Source organism: Amblyomma americanum, chromosome 4 (genome assembly GCF_052857255.1).
Source record: "Amblyomma americanum isolate KBUSLIRL-KWMA chromosome 4, ASM5285725v1, whole genome shotgun sequence".
Classification (NCBI taxonomy): Eukaryota; Metazoa; Arthropoda; class Arachnida; order Ixodida; family Ixodidae; genus Amblyomma; species Amblyomma americanum.
The window spans coordinates 194,379,586-194,393,831 of NC_135500.1; the positions used below are offsets into that span (position 1 = coordinate 194,379,586).

Sequence of the window (14,246 nt, forward strand, 5' to 3'; positions counted from 1 at the left end):
ACAAAAGCTTGCAGGCAGTCTTTAAAGAAATTTTTGTAAGGGAAGTGTTGATGGCAAACGCGCAAAAAAGCTATCGCTGTAGAAAATTTTCACAGCCTAGAAATTATGCCTCAGAACAACGGTTCAGTACGGTTCTGTCAAGATTTCTTCATAGTGCCCTTTAAAAGAAAATACACTTGTCGCACGCGTCGAAGTCAGCACCCCTTTCTGGAGAAACGACGCTGAGAGGACGCATGTCACCACTCTCTTCCAGCTTTACCGACTATCCAGCTAATGATTCAACAAAAAATGCTCCTAAAGAGGAAAAATATGAAAGGCAGATTTCTGTGTCATTCAATATAGGGTAGTAATTACTCATTGGCATCCACACAAGCGCAGCCATGCGGCTATAAAAGAAAGCTATACAGCTTTCGCAGAAACTTCGTAGTTAAAGGAAAATTCGCCCTGGACCGGGGTTCGAACCTGGGACCACCGCTTCACCTGAGCAGTCTCTCTACCAATTAAGCTAACCGGGACGGCAAGCTTTCGGTAGGGCGAGAACGAATTGATCAATAACTCGAAGTGGGAACAGGGTTCTTCAAATGTTTAGGGTAATCCCCCGAGGTGTAGATTAGATATAAGGTAGTAATTACTCATTGGCATCCACCAAAGCGCAGCCATTCATTCATTGATTAGCTGCATTCTGCGTTGTCATTTGTTTGCAATATTTGTCGCAACTTTATAGAAATACAACACTTTCATAAATTGCTCATAGTACGAGCATCTTCGGATGTTCGCATGTTCATTGTGTAGGCCCCCTGCAGATGATTCTCCTGTTTCTGTCTGGAACCGACGCTCTAGGCATTATCTTCAGAGTCCTGGCTCCATGGAAACCGTTAGCATTGCCGTGTTCAACGTGACACTTTAAACGGAACTCGGAAGAGAAATCCAAGAGAATCCAGATATATCACCATCTTTGTGCACTCAGGTGACAAGACAGCAGTGCATATTTGTCACTCATGTCAAAGTGCGCTGGCCTGAAAAAACTACGTGACTCACATTTACGCCAACGAACCTGAGCAGCTTTAACACAAAGCTCCTTAGACGACACCTCTTCGAGGACCGTGGGCCGATCCGCAAACACCGCTTCAGGCTTGAACGAGCGCTTTCTAAAGTGCCTCGATGACGCAGGGTGAGGTGATAAGTGGAATCCACTATGAGGGACCCCTTTTAACGCCCCGCCAACAAACCCCTCCCCGTCGCTTAACGACGGCAATGCCCCCTCCCTCCCCTCACCTCCTCCGCTCTCGCTCTTTTCGCCTCCTTTCCCCAACGCGCGTCGTCGTCGTGGGGAAAACGGGAAGTTTATGGACGAAAGAGGGAGCACACCGCGTCGAGCGCAAGCGACGGGCCGTCGCCGCCACGCGGATGCAGTCCATGCTCGCGGGAGAAACGGGGTTGGGAGAGAGGCAGGTACGAGGGGGAGAGAGAAAACATCCGCGAGCTATATGAAGGCTCTTACGGACAGCGAAGAACAGCGGCGGGGAAAGCCCCTTTCCCCATTTTTCCTCCGCACAGTAGCGAAGGATAGCCGGGGCTCCCGTATAGCTGCAGCCGCAGCGCCGGATGCCTGAGCGGAGTTTAATTAGGCGCCCGACATCGGAGACGCCGCACTCGGGGCTACAGCGGCCGGCGCTCGTCGACAGCCGATTTACGAGCGGGGCGCGGTCGTGGCACGCCGGCCAGCGCACGTCGACGACAGGCAGTTTAATTAAAGCCCTCTCCTCGCGCGCAGGGGAGGACCAGGGCCTCGTACAGCGGCAAACAAGAGGAAGAGTGGGAGAGAACGGTCTGTATGCACTGCAGGGGGCGGCCTCCTTATTTCTGCCGTCATCTCCCCATCTTCTCTCTATAACCCCCCCCCCCCCCCGCCCGCCTACCCCCACCGCGTGATGTTTATACACCGCGATGAAACAGAGTGGCCCCCGCAGCTTCGGCACCGTGCGTACACACACTGGCTACGTTATGCATGGCGCCTGGTATATGTAGAGGACGCGCGCCCGTTCGCAATGCGTGAAGCGTTAATTCGCAGCCGTTTAACGCCGACCGCGAATGCTCTCGCAGCTCCGCAGGAAGGGAGAGTGACACATTATGCGCGGCTCTCACGCGTATAGCTTTTAAAAGGGGGCGATTTCGCTCGGGCATTCTAGCGCGCCGAGGACTTCGAACCTTATCTGGAGCTCTTGTACAAGTTAGCCAAAATATTATCGGCAGGGCGGACATTGTCATTATCACCATCATCATCATCACATCACACTGCAGTGTGAAGCGCCAAGAAAGCTACTCGGTCATAAATGTAATGGATATGCATACGAACCACGGGGCGAAAATCTCTTGAACGAGCTGTACATTAGTGGAAAATTCGAGGTAGTTTCGCACTGTGCGAGGCTTATGAGGTCAACTCAATTGTATAATTTTATTCTTTTGGTTATGTAACAATGTAAATTCATTCCTGCTTGGGCAAGCAGTGGCCTGCAGTATTCTGAAATAAATAAATAAATAAGTAAATAAATAAATAACTCCGTACGCGCCACTAAACCGAGTTGGACTATGCCTTCTGGCTGAGCCTGCGTATTCTTGGATAGGAACACCATATAACCCCCAAGCGCCTCCTAGGTCAGTCGTCAGCGGCTTCTTACGCAGTAAAATTTGTTCAGCATTTGTTAACATATTTTTCTGAGATGCGTTAAGCAAATAAAGCCCCACATATTTCGAATACAGATCAGTTTCGTTATTTAAGGACAATGACAGCAGGGCTAAGTCTCTAGCTCACAATCTCACTCTTTCGAAAACTCGGCTCGCTTAATCACTCATTCCTTCATCCAGTCACCCTCACCCTCATCTAACCACTCACTCACTTTAATTTACTCACCCACTCTAACTCACTCACTCACTCACTCGATCACTCACTCACTCACTCACTTACTCACTCACTCAATCACTCACTTACTCACTCACTCACTCACTCACTCACTCACTCACTCACTCACTCACTCACTCAATCAATCACTCACTCACTCACTCACTCACTCACTCACTCACCCACTCACTTACTCACTCACTCACTCACTCACTTACTCACTCACTCAATCACTCACTTACTCATTCACTCACTCACTCACTCACTCAATCACTCACTCACTCACTCACTCACTCACTCACTCACTCACTCACTCACTCACTCACTCACTCACTCACTCACTCACTCACTCACTTGTAGATGCCTACACGTTTTCTTGTTTCCAGAATCGTTTTCTATGTAAAAGAAAAGAACTAAGGGCACATTTTAACTGAACTCGCCATAGCAATCGCACTGCAGGTAGTTTCTTACTGCTAATCACCAGCTCTCAGAAAGAAACTTTCGGTGAGAATTACGACTCAGTAAGGTCGTGGTGGTGGAAACTTCTATTGCCAACGATGATGTAAATGGTGGGGGCGAAGCCCCCTACATGTCATTTGGATGCTCCCTCACTGTGAGGAGGCACCCCTACAAAGTGAACGGTAGCCCTTCGAGTGCAATAGTTCTGAGAGCGCTGGAGATGAGCCGGCGCTAGTCTTGAGGAGAAGTTGCCCTCAAGCTAAGATGACCTCGCTGGTTTGTGCACACGTGTGGCATCGCGCATGGCACCGTGCGCCGAGCAACCGGTGGCTCGGTGCACATCAACCTCTGCGGCTCAGCGGCTCAGCGGCTCAGCGGCTCAGCGGCTCTATCCTTCTGCTGCTGACCCCAAGGCCGCAGAACCGAATTGTGGCAGCGGCGGCCGCGTTTCGATGCAGGTGAAATTAAAAAGACGTGTTTGTGCTGCGCAGTATCAGCGTCAGGTGGTCGAAATTAATCCAGAGCCCTCCGCTACGACTTCCCTCATAGCCCACGCGCAGCCTCGGGACGTTAAACCGCACATACCATGCCGCCGCTGTTGGAAGTGCGTTGCTGGCTAGAGAACGCCCCGGCGCGCCAGAGGACCAGGGCACCCCCGGCATGCACCGCAGGCAGCGAACCGGGTCACGCGGGGCCCCGAAGCGAGTCCACTTCAATCACTTGATCCATCGCGGAGATGAACTTCGATCTGCCGCGGTTCCGCTTCCGGCAACGGCCCACGAGATAGAGCTGGCGTTCCTTGTTTGCCATTAACGCCTGTCCACGCCAGAGTCCATGATTCGCGGTGGTTGTTAAGCCTGACACGTTGTCGGGGCCGGTTGGCGCACGATAGATCGACAGGCTGTAGAATGAAGGAGGCGAACGCAAGAAAGGCGACCGGATGAGGTGGCTCTATGGCAGCCGTTTTGTTCTTTCATCTCTTTCGCGAAAGTCTCCTTATAAGAGTGTCTTAGCAAAACACCATCATCTACAGCTGTACCGCTACTAGCGCATGCGCTAGACGACCTCGATGGGCCAGGCGCGCCTGCACCTGACCGGGCTAGCCCACACACGGTCTCTTTGAGCTACATGCACATGCGCTGTTGGTGGCTGGAGATAGTGGTATACTGTAGCGGGTAATGGCGGTATTATTAGTGGCAGTATTAGTGCCAGTAGTAGTACTGATGGTGGTGGTGGTGGTAGTAGTAGTAATGATAGTTATTGTTATTTAACGAAATGTTGGCAAGTTAGGCTTCGAACTGTACCCCAGTTAAGGAGGACAGGAGGAAGATGAGATAACAGGATGGGGAGTACCATCATTGTAGACCATCCTGTATATGTACTGAGTGTGGATAAATATCGTTAATGTTAAAGAAAGAAAAAGACAAGATGAGGGACACAGTCGAAGGAGCGGTATCGCACTTTCTTGTCGATGTTGCTTCCGATAGCTGAGAGAAAAAAAAAAATTCAGTCTATCTCGTTGTCGAGAGGAGTTCTACGCATGGAATGCATCGCTTTTTTTTATTTACATGAACAGTAAGGGAGAGGTTGGTGCTGCATAGCGGCTCCGGCTACTCCTTTTTCACTAATTCATAGCAACCACTTGGTCCGACGATGTACAGTTCAACATAACATAAAACAAACACAAACAGTTCACAACATATAAAACAAACTGCAAGCGTCAGGAAAAGTAACATTAATGAGCGAACAAAAACGCTGTGAACGTTAAGAGAACAATGAACAATAAAATATGCATAAGAGATACGAATAAACCAGGACAGCGAGAAATAAGCTTATTTTCAGTGCACAAGCGAAAGTTAATATCAACGCTTAAAGCACGCACTGAAAAAAAAAAACAGAAAAAAAGTTTGTTTGCAGCAAAGAGCAAAATCAAATAACAAAGATATTAAAGCACTCTCGCACAGCGATGTAAGAGTTCTAACATTGACTCCAATTCTACTAAGCTTGTATTTGTCCGAGGGTACCACCGTCCTCGAGGAATGCAATAAATGCCACAAGTGCTCGCTTTTGCAGTTAACATGTCGGCCTCGGGCCTAAGAGCTTTTGTAGACTTAAGGGTCAAGAGCGCTCAAGTCGCGACCTGAGGTTGTCGTGCACTCGGCAATCGGCACTGCTTTCTAGGACGGCCCACAGATGGCATCCGCAGTCGGGTATTTTTTAGATGTCTTGGCTTCGGCCACCCGTCGCGGTAGCTTAGTGGTTCCGGCACTCCGCAGCTGAGCCGAGGGATGCGGGATCAAGGACCAACGGTTATCTTGCCTTGTCATTACATGCCCTACAGTACAAGGAAGCACCATAGCACCGCCTTTTCATTCCGCGCAATTTCTTACGCCTAATTAGCATATCTATAATTGTTTTTGTTTTTAAATTACTATAAAATCAGTATACATCCCAGACACACGTTGCTAAGTCATACACACCACAAAGCGTTCCCTATGTGCCCCTCTAACACGCTACAACCAGCGATCGATATTCTGGTTAAAATGAAAGTTAAAAAATTTGATGTCGTACCAACCGACACGGTTGGCGTGTTTCTGTACTTGCCGCAACAGGCAATAAAGAAAAAAAATATTGCCACCGTTTTAGTTAAGCTGTGTTAAGACGGGCGTTTTAGTTGTGTGGTGTTGTGTTTCCTTTAACTTGCTCGGCTACTGGCTGATTACTTTGTATATAATGTATTAGCTCACTGTTCCTGCATATAAACGCGCGTAATAAATACCATGCTGAAAAAAAAAACTGCGGCAATGGCCGAGTGGTGTATAAAGCGTCGGTAAATGAAGATGCCATGTTTCCGCCGCCGGTGGTTCGAATGCCTCTCGGGCCTTTTTATGATAGTTTTTTTCTGCTGATACCATTCAGACGGAAAGTTCTGCAATGTTTCGAACAAGTTCTGCTTCATGAGCCGTCAGTTTCTGACGGTTAATATTCGGCTTAAAGTCTCCCGTAGGTTCCGGACTATGTTCGCCAAAGTTTGGCGACCATGGGAGCTAAGCGCATTTGACGCTTAATAAAACAGAGAAAGAGCCGTTACCAAATGCAATCCAGCAGCCAGGATAACGGAGAGATTCTTATCCATATCTGATTACTTCTATTTATCTCACTGGTCTCAGCGCCACCACGTCTCCTTCGTCACCGAGACCACACACTCGGCGTGGATATATAACATATATAACATAATCGAAGAAAAAGAACTGCCATGTAGCAGCGTCTCGATTTTGTGAATCTACTTCTTTGATGGTGTTTGTGCATTTTGGGCTGCCGAGTCGGCGAGCGGATTTTGAGAGCGCACTAGGAGAGAGAGAAAAATGGGGAGAGTTGCCGCATGATACAATCTCGAGCTTACATTCAAAGAGGCCGTGGCGGTCATCAGCATTTCCTGCCAGCTCTCGAGCCGGCGTCGCAATTAATGAACCTTCTCATAACTTGGCGCCTCCACCCCCAGCGCAAGCCCATGATGCGCTCTTTGTGGAGTCGGCCGCCAGAGAGAATAGAAAAAAAAAAACATGGAAAGCGCAGGGGGAGAGGGGAAGAAGAGGGGCTGCGAAAGGATTACGGGCACGGTTCACACCAAAGGCATCGGCCGCTTTCCTGCGCCGTCATCGCAGAATCTGAAATGCGCGCCGCTGTGAGTAATTCATAGCCATAACCTGGCGATTTCTGCGAAATGGATGAGTGCGGCGCCACAAGAGAAACGCACAAACGACCGTGGTGACCCGGGCAGCTGCTGCGCTGGACCACTGACTTGCTCGAGAGTAGAGACGGATGATCGCGCCAGCGCAGATCGTAGATCTGAAAGCTCAGCGCGGACCTCCTGCACCCCCGTGGGCCGACTGCTAATCCGTGGGGATCGATCTAGGGGGCTTAGGGATCCGCGCCAGGCGCGCTGTTTCGACCCCAGGTGTACAGGAGAGCGCCGACGGTGCAAGGTAGGGAGGGGAGCCTGCCTATGCAGCCCAGCTAAGCGGGAGTTCGCGCGCAAATGGTGAAACATGGGGTTTGAGCTCGAGTGGGGAAAGCACAGTGAGTGAGTGAGTGAGTGATTGAGTGAGTGAGTGAGTGAGTGAGTGAGTGAGTGAGTGAGAGGCCTGAATACACAATTAAATAAAGCTGGGAGACAGTCAACAAAAAAAAAAATACCTGTTTGCGCAAAACTTAAGCCTGTGAGAAATATCTTTGCGAAAAAAAAGCTACCAAAGGCTTAGATAGGTGCAAAACTAGCATAATACTTCATTATACGAGGCTTACAGTTTGAGAAGCCGTCCTTTTACATAGTTTGAGATGCCATCCTTTTATATTAAATGGCAGTATATGCTCGAAAAGTGTCTCTTCTTTTTAGAAAAAGAAAGAGGTGGTAACCTCGGTCCACTATACGAGCCTGCCGGCGCCGCAACGCAGTAGTCAGTGCGTGTGCTTGAATAGGCTAGGTTAACTATGCGCTAAACGAGTTAACCCCCTAGCGGACTAGGACGAAACAGGCTCGTCACAAACATGCTGCCATTTCTAGGTAATGACGAGTCCAGCTCGTCGTGTGTCTTCTGGCATTCTGTGTCCAGTTTAAGGCGAGGAGGGCTCGTCCAATGTTTTTTTTTCGTTTGGCAACACATGGCAGCACGGGTACTGAATGATCATTTTGGTAATACTTTCGAAAAAAAATGTGTCCGTTAGAGGGCTAACCCCTGAGTTGGTGCTTCTGCATCTGACGCCTGTACATCTCGAGATGTACAGGACTCGGATAGAAGGTCTGCATTCATATACAAGCGTACTACCTGCAGCAACCCACCTCCGTTCATTGAAACCACCAACCTCAGGAAAAGAATAAAAACGAGTGAAAAAAAATGTGCACAACCTCGTCTGCCCGCAGTATCCACAAATAAATTCTCTTTTTGCCCTTTAATGATGTGAGCAAAGCACAAATATTTATCAGATTATGTATATTGCCAACTTAGCTGGTAAGTAAATTTTTTTGAATATCGCATGGATGCAATGATTTCTGGCGAACTACTGGGTACAAAAGGTTTGGTCTCATTTGGTCCAATTGGTTGGGTTCAACTGGAACGCTAAAAGACGTTTGGAATTAATATGAAAATTCAGTTGGTTCCAATTGGAACTTTTCTATTTTTGTTACTGGATCTACGCAATGAATGCAAATGGTCCTGCCTTAAAGGTGGCTTGTCGAACAAGTGTGTTTTTTTGCTAGTAGTCTCGCCTGCCAGGTTCACCGAAAACACTGATCTTTGTGCTATTTCGAGGAAAAATTAGCTACTGGAACCAAGCACATCACCTAGGTGTCGTAACTTTGCATTTTTGCACCTCAATCTTCCACAAATCAGGTTTCGCACAGCGTTACATAAGCGCTACTTATGCTCCAGAGAGCTTCGTAACCATGGTAATTAGTAACGCTTTATTTTCTCTACCTTATCTTCATAATGATTAAACTGCTTTTCAGAAAACTACAGCGCCCAGCGGAGCAGAATCAGATGTATGATTCAGCTCTCAATTAATTATTACCTGCACATGTATGTACATGATGATAAATAGCTATCGCATTTTTTTACCACCGGCAAGCACATCCAACTGCAATTAAAAATAAAAGAAATGACAGCCGAAAATTTATGCATTTAGCTGACGTAAGAGAAAGAGAAAGATGTAGAGGACTACTGTTGCTGAGCATACGACAGAGCAGCCGCTATTTAAGGGCTGACCTTAATTTATGCGAGATGCCGCTCCGAACGGGACTACTCCTATTTAGTTAGGCAAGGTTAGAGCGGTTGTAGCATTAATTCTCGAGCTCATGTTGGAGGCAAAAGGGTAAAGTAACCGCTAATAATGAGATGCAATGAATGTCACCAATGTCACCGGTTAAGCAGGTCCTGCTACTTTTCTGACTATACAAGTCAGGTGAAAACTTGAGTAAACAAATAAAAACTGCAGGGGTTCTTGAGCAGAAAGAGGCAGGTTCGTTTTCTTTTATTTTAAATACTCACAAACAAGAATGAGTATTGATCTGTCTGTATCTGCGCCATAGAAACGATCAAGCAACTTGGGTTGCAGCAAATTGTGCACCAAAATTAGAGGCCGCGTTGCAGAATAAAAAGTACAGAAATTACAAGAAGCCAAACAGCAAAGCTTACCACTTTGCTCAGCTTTTTACAGTTCGAGGGTACTCTCTGAAAAAGACAGGATCATCATCTCGTATCTTTGTGCCTTGTACACTTTGCTGTTAGCCACGTGTTCATACGTTAATAACCCATACTATCTGCATACTTCACTATATTATACTATGGCTGCGACTGCAGCGGCGCATTGATAAAGCTCACTCTTTCCAACCTTGTGTGAAATATGAACCGATTCTAAAAGCGACTTAAGGTTAGGCTGCACAGTTGTACACATATGCCTTACAGTGTAGCACGCTTCGACGAGTGACGAGGAGAAATGTCAGGGCATTAGTCGGGTCTAACTGTGCTCTCATGCATATTATCTGGTTAATGGCCTTTAGATTATTGTTATAAAAAGTATAAAAATGTAACAGAAAGACACTTTTACAATCCACCGTGGAAATTATCTGTTTTTCAAGCATAATTTACAAGACATACCTTGATTAGTGAGGCTAATTCCGAGGAAATATTCGACTAGGACAGCGCTGGTGGGCAGGAAGGCAACGCCGCCTGCGCTGTCATGCAACGTTTCTCTGACGTTTCTGAAGCGACCGCCAACGTTTAGTAATTCCCGGCGTCATGTTCCGAGCAACACAAAGCTGTGTATTACAAAGTGCATGCAAACACGCAGCGCAGAAAGAACGAATCGAAATTAGCGAAAATACAAGAATAACGAGAAAGCAATCATTGCTCTCGGCATGTGCTCAATCCGCATAATTACTGAAACGGCTGGATGAGAGAAAAAAAATAACACCAGAATAAAAAAATATTACGGAGTGCACTTAAGACTATACTATTTACGTTATTTGAAGGCGAAAGCATTATTTCCCAGAAGCAACACGGTTTTGTGCCCTATGGTTGCGTGCTCGCCCCGCTATCCGAAGGTTTTTAGTTTATGTCCCCGTACCACGAGAAGAAATTTTTTCTTTGCTGATGACGTCATTGGAGGTTTTGTGAACCACTTTTACTGGACGCCGATGCCACCAGATGCAGAATCATTGACTCAGGCGAAGCAATTGCAGACAGGCCACTGTAAGGCTAATCCTGCCTGTACATTTACATTTACACCACACCACCGGCACCGGGTTTTGTTGCTAATGTGCCATATAACGCTATCTCCTTAAAAACAGCATATTAACTGTTGGAACATGCATTACTTCTCACTTATTTCTCGATAGAAGGCACCTGAACACTCTCAGGTGAGTACATGGTGCATTTTGGGAAATTCAGCACTAATCGCTCACGCGGAGATGTTCATAGTGCGACGGCCATCGAAAGAAAGTCGCTCAAATGAAATCAAGAGTCTGATGAAAACCCGTCTGGCCAGAAATAACCATGGCGAAAATGCGTCAAGCGCCGAACAATCGTTAAAAGAGAAAGACGTTTCGGCGCCGCTACGGGAGCCCCTATAGGTTGAGAGGTTGAGGTTGTTGTTATCTACTGGTGGGATGAGCCTTGCAAATGTTCTGCAGGAAATTGATCCGCCGTAGCGGCACTTAGATACTAAATAAAGTCGGCAATTTTCGGCACAGATTTGTGACCTGGTAGATCTGCGACAGCATGCACGCAATCCCAAGAATAGTCATCAACAGCTGCCGTCACCATCCAGAGTCAAGGTCACAGTCTAGGAGAAATTCTAGAATGTGGTAAGCTTCCTTTCTGTATGAGCGGTGAGACGCGGGTAAACAAGGTCTTGAAAGGTCAGAGGGAACCAACGCTCCGACCTTTGAAGGGCAGATTTCGAATCTGTCAGCATGACAACACATTGAGCCGGGCAAGGCCGGGCCTCCGTAAAACCGCCTCAATGGTCACGCTTCCAGCATTTGTGGAGGACACGACTCGAGTAAAACTGACAGACCAGGAAATATTCCAAGATGGAATATGAAATGCCTCTGCGCTAACTCCGCTGACCTTGTCCACAGAACCATCAGTGAAAACTTCGAGATGGCGAGAATATTCTGTTTCAAAATGCTCGAGTACGAGCGAATTCGTTTCCGCCAAAGGAGTATTTCGCTTAGCGCGAACTCGTGGAATGGTCAACGCACAGTCGAGGCCCTAAAAGGACAAAAATGGGTTTAACCGCTGGCTTCGTCTTCGAACGTTAAGACCTATAGGGCACCAAGAGTGTGAAGTGCCGAGCAAACCCGGGACTCAGACGTCTTCAGGAGGCGCTGTATAACAGCTCGTTCACCTACCGTCTCTCGAGGCGACCAAGGTGGATAAGTAGCCTTTGTGAAGCCACAAGGATGAGAGGTTTAGACAGTGGCTCATAAAGAATTTGATTGTTCACCCTGCGGAACTCCAAGCGCTCTCCTTAGGCTCTTTCAGCGGAAAATTTCAAGACATTCGAACTGTGAAACAGATGGGGATGTTAAAGGTAATTTGTGTGTTATGCGGCTCATCACCAGGGTCTCACAGGGTTTGACAATTGAGAAAAAAATGATTTCCCCATCGTTCACCTGCGGTTCTACAGATCATATTGATGCCCGAAGGCAGATATGAAATAATCGAGTCCACAGCTAGTCGCCGCTGCAGAGGGGAGTCAGGAACCACGCCAAGAAAGTGTATGTGAATATATTGTATGGCGAATGCATGCGGCTATACTGGCACGAGCTGCCAAGGTCTATCTTCAACCACGCATAACGCCTTCCTACACCTGGAAACAGGACAAGGCCGAACTTTTCCACTGATATAGACAATCCCACACCTTGAAGGCAATCCTGTACTGAAAGTAGGGTCTGTCGAGGTATCAAGGCTAATCGCTTGTGTTGGTAGCCGGTAAACTGAAGACAAATGTCGTCTGCATACATAGACATACGGACCAGACTGATTTTTCTTCAAGGCCTCGGGAAGACCAGCCGATGCAACGTTGAAGAGCGTGGGGGTAAGGAACTCTTCCCTGAGGCACACCTCGCTATACAGCCCTTCCGCGCTTGAAGTGGTTCCTAACCTCAGTCGAATCGGACAATCACATAGGAACGAATTAATCATAGAAGATGGCCTTGCTTTCCTTTATCCATCACGTTAAGCGAGCACTTGCCAACTTCTCCATTACCTTAGCCACAAGGGATGTGAGCGACACATGACGATACAAAGCCTGATCCGTCATCTCTTAGCATCCGAACAAGGTGGGGCGTCCACCATTGGCAACGCAAAACTCCAAATTGTCAATGATGTCTTCAAGTTTCCGTCCGCGGGAATCAGTGTGCCTGTCACCCCAGATAGAGTGATAAGCGTTGAAATCACCGCAGACAACGCGAGGAGCTGGACAGTGGTCACAAAGCTGCACTGTTCTCCGCAGAGACACGTGCATTCGTCTGCACGCCTTTCTAGAGCGCTCGAACGCTGCCCTTCGCACAAAGGATTGAAAAATTTTAAGCAGGTATTTGGCTCCAGAGCAATGCTTGCGCTGCAGCGAAGCTGCACAGACAGACAGTTATCCTGGCAATTGCACTGTATCAGCAATAGATGAGCTAGTAAAGATTTGTTTGCTTGCTCCGCAGCACGCCGCTCCATCGCTCTAGACAGGCGTGCTGACGACTGTACACGGATGCAACAGAAAAATATCATGAGCTGAGCTGTATCCTCGGAGCCGCTATACTTCAATGACGTCCGAGCAAAGATGGGCGACGTTCAAGGACTCATGCGGAATTTTCCAGCTTACGTATAGCGCGACACTTTATTCGTGAAAAGTCTTTACGGTGCAGTTTTTATGACCAACATATCCAGACAAAGACCTGTCAATTTGCAGGCAAGCTTCCGAGTGGGCCAATACTGGAACATGCATGGATTGCTTCTTCACAAGCTCCCGTGACGGGGACGAAACGTCTCTTTCTTTTGACGATTGGTTGATGCTTGACATTTTTTCGTCATGAAAGTCATAAAGATAAAAAGGGGACTGTATGTCTATCTTTAAAATCACTAATTCCTTCCTTGACAACGCCATAAAACCATCGGAACACGCGGGATGCTCTTAGCGCGTTGTGCTGTATTGCGCTGGGACACAGCCGTCAGATATTTATGTTTCTGCTGGTTTCTGGCCAGAATATACTCAGCAAGACTGATGTCTTTATGAACCCTTCAAAATATTTTAGCAGTCTCTTTCCGTATTTATTAGAGCAGCGATGTGGCTACAAATGTAAGCTACGCTCAGGTGGATTCTCCCTTGAGTGAAACGTGCCCTAAGTTGGGAGTTTCTCCCAAAAATGTTGAGTGTCAACGTTAATCTTGTTACTGATTTGCTCCAGAGCGCTTTAAGAAGTATGAGAAAATTTCTAAACAAGACATTGTCTCAATCTATCTCAGTATGTATCCACTTTTTCGCAGTCCCGCTCCGCGCCTATCTTCCAGAAGTGGGAGATCTCCTCCCACGCACGTGGCTGCAGGAACAAAAGTTTCTAGACAGGTGAAAGTGGCGAAAAGTCTTGCAAGCGAATTACCTGGCGCAAAATCCGTAGTCAGCGCTTTCCCAGTTCACGGTCACCACCAGGTAAAGTTGCCTTGCCGAGAGCAGAGCAGCGGTGCGCGCGGATCGCCGTCAAACGAGCCTTCGTCTCGCCCGCCACTCGGTGCTCGTGAATCGAGCCAGACCGCCAGACCGACTGATCTCGCTCGATCCGGCGCAACAGCGCAACACGCTGTTTGATCGCCGGGGGCTGGCTGGGGCGACACGT

At 47.7% G+C, this 14,246-nt stretch overlaps 1 protein-coding gene across 1 annotated transcript in view; it reads right to left on the reverse strand.

The window, feature by feature from the left end:
- LOC144128942 (uncharacterized) overlaps positions 1-14,176 on the reverse strand; it is a 53,324-nt gene extending 39,148 nt beyond the window's left edge. Inside the window, exon 1 of the mRNA XM_077662765.1 lies at positions 14,013-14,176. The gene's annotated coding sequence lies outside the window, so the exon portion shown is untranslated. The remainder of the gene's footprint in view (positions 1-14,012) is intronic.
- Positions 14,177-14,246: the final 70 nt, after the last annotated feature.